Raw genomic sequence first — 5,738 nt, 5'->3', positions numbered from 1 at the left:
CGAACTGTTTGACCTGAGAACCGGACCCTGATTTGATGTATCATCCAGCTTTAAAAACCTTGCTGTAAACAATTAAACATGGTATAATAAGCTTATTCATCAAATGGGCTGTTTGGGCTCTTGGCCCTATTCAAAATTTCAAAAGGGGCAATTTAATTTAGGGCTGGGCTTGATTCCCATAAATCAATAATAGTTTGTGCTTTATGATACATTGGCTGTCTTCTTCTTCTTCTTTTTAAGTTGTAATAAAATGTGACAAACGTAGAGGTGATCATGTGCTGGGTCGAGCTCGGGTTTTCTACAAGGTAGTAACAACATTATGGCCTGCCTGAGCCCAGCCCGACCTGCACCTCAGGCCCATAATGTATGTCTAGGGCATCTATACTTGCCTGCTTATATCAATCAATATATATTTTTAAAAAACCTAAAACTTAAGTATAAATTTATATTTAAAATGGGTCTCTGCAAAAAAAAAAAAAATCCACCCAGTATTGAAATTTCTTGGATAGGCCAGGCTAGGCAATGCAAACCCAGGCAGAAAACTTCACCCCTAAGATTATGTTTGGTTTGAAGGAAAAAACAGAAAAAGGTAGGGAATCCTAGGTTTGTATGGATTTTCCTACCTTTTTCTTAAAATCAAACACAGCCTAAACAAAAGGCAAACTCATCCTACTTATAGTTATACATAGAATTAATTTTGAAACCATCAATAACTTTGTTAAATCCCATCTTACACATCTCTATGTAAAACGTGCTAGTTTCAAAATTTGATTTTATCGAAATTGATATTCTTGGTGTGTTACTAATTTCTTTTGTGCTCAGTTTATTTATTTTTAAATAATGTATTAGGATCTATTTTGATAGGATTGTAAATTGTAATTATTTTATTTTATTTTTTTAAATGGAATGAAATAAAAATAAAAATAAAGAATTAACATCAAAAAATAAATTGGCAGGGAGTGGGGTCCATGGGGGATGGGGATCATGGGCTAAGCTAAGCTTTTATCTTTTTTTCAAAAAATTAGAATTAAATAAAAATAAAAAATAAAGAGTAAATTTTTTAAACTATCGCTACTGTTTAGCATAATGACACATGATACCCTATTGTTTAGCTATTATCTTGCGGTACCCTTAAGTTTTCTAACTGTCATTTGCCAACTGGTCTGTTTCATTTCCACCGAGACCAGTGCAGTGGCAGCGGCAACGGCAACGGAAACGGTGTTCACAGAAATTACAAAGAGAGAGAGAGAGATGGGGTTTGAATTGTTGCTTCTAACAATGGTGCTTCTGTGCTCTTGCAGTGTAGTCTCAGCCGCCAGCCACACCTCTACATGCCCCATGGACATGGGCTATGTGAAAGCCCCATGGGACTCCTCATCGTGCTCGAGCTTCCCAAGGAACAACACCAACTACTGCCAGACTCTGCTCAGCCTCTTCGGCATCGCTCTGTCTGTACGCATCAAGGAGACCTCCCTCTTCCTCTGCCTGCATATCCGACTTCCAATCCAAGCTGGATTCTCTCTCTCCCTTCTGATCTCGCCTCAATCTGCTTCAGCCCGAGCCAGTTCGTTGCAAGCCACCAACTCTGTGCCGGTATTAATACTAAACAAGACTGGCTCGACAAGCTTGGGCCCTCCACTGCACTCGACACGGCGTGCCAATCCGATCTCAGCATCGGCACCGCCTGCGATGCCTGCGTCGCTGTTGGGTTCAAGGTTCAGGCCAGACTAGTTTCCATCGATGGCAATAAAACCCATTCCGTTGATTGCTTCTATTTCACAGTTATCTGTGCTGCTGCCTTTGTGAATGAGTATGGACCCGAGAGCACGCAAGCTGCCTGTATATTTCGGCTGCCACTGGCCATATCTACAGATAGCAAGAAGCACCCGGCTCTTGTTTTTGCTTTGACTGGTGCTGGAACTGCTGCTTTCCTTATGTCTTGCTTTCTGGGTTTGTATCTCTGGTTCAAGCGGTGGAGGAACGCGGCTAATTTGGAGGAGACCAGCTCCAAGCGCCGGCTACGACCCAACACTGTGTCAGTCTGGTTCAAGATCGGGGAGCTAGAGAAGGCTACAGATAATTTCTCACAAAAGAATTTGATTGGACGTGGTGGGTTCGGTGTTGTTTACAAGGGGACCTTATTAGATGGAACTCTTGTTGCTGCGAAGAAGATCATAGAACCAGATTTTCAAGGGGATGCAGAGTTCTGCAATGAAGTTGAGATCATTAGCAATTTGAAGCACTGGAATCTGGTCCCCCTCAGAGGCTGCTGTGTGGCTGATGAGACTGATGAAGAGAGAGGAAAACAGAGGTATCTTGTGTATGAATTCATGCCCAACGGGAACCTTGATGATCATCTCTTCTACCCATTCAATGATCATAGCAATAGTAGCCAGCAATCTCTCAGTTGGCCTCGGAGAAAGAGCATGATCTTGGATGTGGCAAGGGGCTTCTGCTTTGCTCTCTGCAGGTCTGCGTTGGATTAGGAATCGAAGAGACAATCGGTGTAAACCAACAGCAACAACCCTGTCATGGGAGACAGGGTTCTTACTGCAACTCCACCATCCACTAGCTTTGATTTGATATTTTTATAATTTTTTTTTGTCACTAGAAAATCCAAAAGATCTCTACGGCAGGTGCTGGCGGTGCTGCTAGCAGCCGCTCAAAACCATTGAATTTAGTGGAGTTCAAACCCTTTTGGACTCTAGGGAAGTTCAGCTCAGATGAGCTTTTAGCTGAGCTCAACAATGGCGGAAAAGAACATTTCTACCTCCATTTCCATGTCTCCTCTGTTCTTGCTCTTCTTTTGCTTCTCTGCATTGTCTTCACCACAGAGTGGAGCTTTTGGGTTTGAAAGGTTAGGGTTTTAATGAACCAGCATCTCTTCCCCTTTTCTCTATTTTATTTTGAAAATTTGAAGAAGAAGTCACTAGCAAAAGTGGTCCGATACAGACGACAACAGTGGTGGTGATGGCGGTGGAGAAACAGGGAGTGAAATGGTTGCAGAGTGGTTCACTGTAGCTACTGCTAGGGAGAGGGACGGTGAAGAAGAAGGGAGAGGGATGAAAGGCAAAATTGGGTTTTGAAAAAAAATTGTACATCACGTGGTGTCACGTGTATGAATTTTGATGGAACATTAACAAATATTAATGGCAGGGGTAGAGCTAGTCAATTGTCAGAAAACTTAAGGGTACCACAAGATAATAGCTAAACAATAGGGGTACCCGGTGTCATTACACTAAATAGTAGGGGTAGTTTAAGATATTTTACCCAAAATAAAATGAACTTGAAATCATAAAATAAATTGGTGGAGAGTGGGGTCCATGGGGGATGGGAATCACGGGCTAGGCTAGGCTTTTTATATGTTTTCAAAAAATTGGAATTAAATAAAAATAAAATGAATTTGACATCATAAAATAAATTATTTACTTAAACTACCCCTATTGTTTAGCAAATTAACAAATTGTATCATTACTATTTAACTATTGTCTTAATCCACCCCTACTATTTTTGACAATTGTTATTGTTATTAAATTCTAAAATAAATGATAAAATGTCAATTTTACCATTCTGTTAAATCCCATCCATCTTTTCTCAAATGTTGGAACCACCTTCTTGGTTCCATGCCTATCATCATCATTGTAAGCAAGATTCCCATCACCATCACCTGTTGATCGATCATCTCTTTGTGGTTTCACTATCTTCTTCCTCTCACTCTCACTCAAGTCTAAACAAAATTTGTGGAAAGGCAAAGAACACCGACAACATAGAGGACTCAAGCTCGTCTAGACAAAAGAACAACAACAACACAGAGTACTAGGGGTGTCAATGAACCAGTTTTGGGTTGGACTCCATCCAAATCAAAATTCTTTTGGACGGATTGGACACACCAATAAGACATGTTGAATTTGGATGGACTGGACGGACCATTGTGATATATTGGATTGGACCTGGTTCATCCATAATGAATTTATATTGGATTGAGCCAATATCTGATCCATTGATAGAAGATAAGAACATAAGTGTCAATGGACTAAGTTTGATTTGAAACCAATCTAAATTAATAGGAATTTGAACAGATTGGATAGTCTTTGGACTGGTCCAAAATGGTCCAAAATATTCATTGGACTGGATTAGACCAAGTCCATTTGTAATTGACTCACATTGGACTGGACCAGATTGGACCAAATCCAGTCCAATTGACACCCCTACAGAGCACTCAAGCTTGTCTAGGCAAAAGAACACCGACAACATAGAGCACGCAAGTTCCTCCTCCTCCTCTCTCTCTCTCTCTCTCTCTCTCTCTCTCTCTCTCTTACTCACTCACTCTCTCACACACCTCAAAGGCTCAAATGTAGAGACACCAATCACTAATGTGCTCTCTACTACCTGGGATCCAACCTCACTACTTCCTCACATTCCCTTACGGCCTTGCCCTGTTAAGGAAAGCTCTCCAGAAGGTAACTCCACAAGACTGGTAGTTACCAATGGAGGCTCTCAGTCCAGAATAGCAGCTGCTAATAACGGATCTTTAGCAGTTGCCAATGAAAGATCTCCTCCAAGAAAAGCAGTTACTAATGAAGGATCTAACACAGATTTAGCAACCACTAAATTAGAAAGAAGAATTAATTAGCAATCTTTGTACATAGGCAATTGCCTATTCTATTCTTAGTTTCTTTCATTATTCTTTGATCTTTGTGTATATATACTATACCCATCTCAGCCTGGTTGACAGGTCAAGTAATATAACAATTCTTTTATTTTATACTTTCTCTCTTCTACAATTTTATCTTGGTATCAGAGCTTATGGCATCTCACAGTGCTAATTCATTTGAAGCTATGAGCTCTAACTCTTATGATCTTCAGAACATGACTATTATAGTAGCCATGAACTCCATTCCCAACATTTCTCAATATTTCACCATCAAGCTGAATGGAGAAAAATTTCTTCTATGGAGGGCTCAACTTCTGCTAGTTCTCTGGGCCTACAAACTGATGGGCTTGATTGATGGTTCAGCCAAGGCACCACCAGGAGAAATTCTAGATCCCAATGATGGTAGTAAGAAAATTCTTAACCCAAACAATTCTTCATGGGTGCAATTGGACCAGCTCGTTTTAAGTTGGCTTGTTGCATCTCTGACAGAGGGTGTATTAGCCCAAGTTGTTGGACTGTCTATTGCAACCGAAGTCTGGAGTGTTCTAGAGAGATCGTTTTCTTCTCACTCACGATCTAGGGTGCTATGACGAAGGTGGTAGTTATAAAATCTTAAGAAAGGCAATCTGTCCATAAGTGAGTATGTTCAGAAAGCAAAAACTATTGCAGACAATTTGTTTGCTGTTTCTAAATCGGTAGCTAAGGAAGACCTTGTTCTTTATGTTTTATTTGGACTAGGAAGTGAATATGAATCTCTCATCACTACTATTACTAATAGAACTGATCCTGATCAGTTAGGCATGAATGATGTTCTTGGTCTACTACTTAGCCTTGAATCTTGGCTTGTTCAGCATAATTTTTCTAGAGAAGCTCCCAATGCCAATATAACTGGAAATAACAATAATAATGGCAAGAATAGTAATACAAATTCTTAGTTTCAGAATAACAAAGGGAACTATGGCCACAACAGAGGCAGGGGGTGTTGCAATCAGTCTGGACGAGGACAAGGTCGAGATAGAAGTAATACAATTGTCTGCCAAGTATGTAACAAACTTGGCCACAATGCACTCAAGTGCTACAAACG

At 40.3% G+C, this 5,738-nt stretch overlaps 1 pseudogene; it reads left to right on the top strand.

Annotated features, from left to right (window-relative positions):
- The first annotated feature begins 1,125 nt into the window (after nt 1-1,125).
- Nucleotides 1,126-2,874, top strand: LOC148876557 (putative receptor-like protein kinase At1g11050 pseudogene; annotated as a pseudogene).
- Nucleotides 2,875-5,738: the final 2,864 nt, after the last annotated feature.

Source organism: Nelumbo lutea, chromosome 1, assembly GCF_056320005.1.
Source record: "Nelumbo lutea isolate HS-2025 chromosome 1, American lotus-T2T, whole genome shotgun sequence".
In the NCBI taxonomy this organism is placed as follows: Eukaryota; Viridiplantae; Streptophyta; class Magnoliopsida; order Proteales; family Nelumbonaceae; genus Nelumbo; species Nelumbo lutea.
The sequence above is the reverse complement of the archived record's forward strand: the minus strand, read 5'-3'. Positions and strand labels throughout refer to the sequence as shown.